Below are 220 nucleotides of genomic sequence, written 5' to 3'. Positions count from 1 at the left end.
AAAGATATATATAGATAGATAGATAGATAGATAGATATCTTGATTCTATCTTTTGATCTTTCCAGTCTTATATTGATTTTTATTCAATTGAGATTTTTATTCTTGTTATTTCATTTTTCAATTCTAAAATTTCCATTTAGTTCCTTTTTTTAAATTTTATTTTATTTTTAAACTTTACAAAATTGTATTAGTTTTGCCAAATATCAAAATGAATCTGCCA

Source organism: Bison bison, unplaced genomic scaffold (genome assembly GCF_000754665.1).
Source record: "Bison bison bison isolate TAMUID 2011002044 unplaced genomic scaffold, Bison_UMD1.0 scf7180017853048, whole genome shotgun sequence".
NCBI classification, from domain to species: domain Eukaryota; kingdom Metazoa; phylum Chordata; class Mammalia; order Artiodactyla; family Bovidae; genus Bison; species Bison bison.
This window is presented reverse-complemented; position numbering follows the sequence as displayed.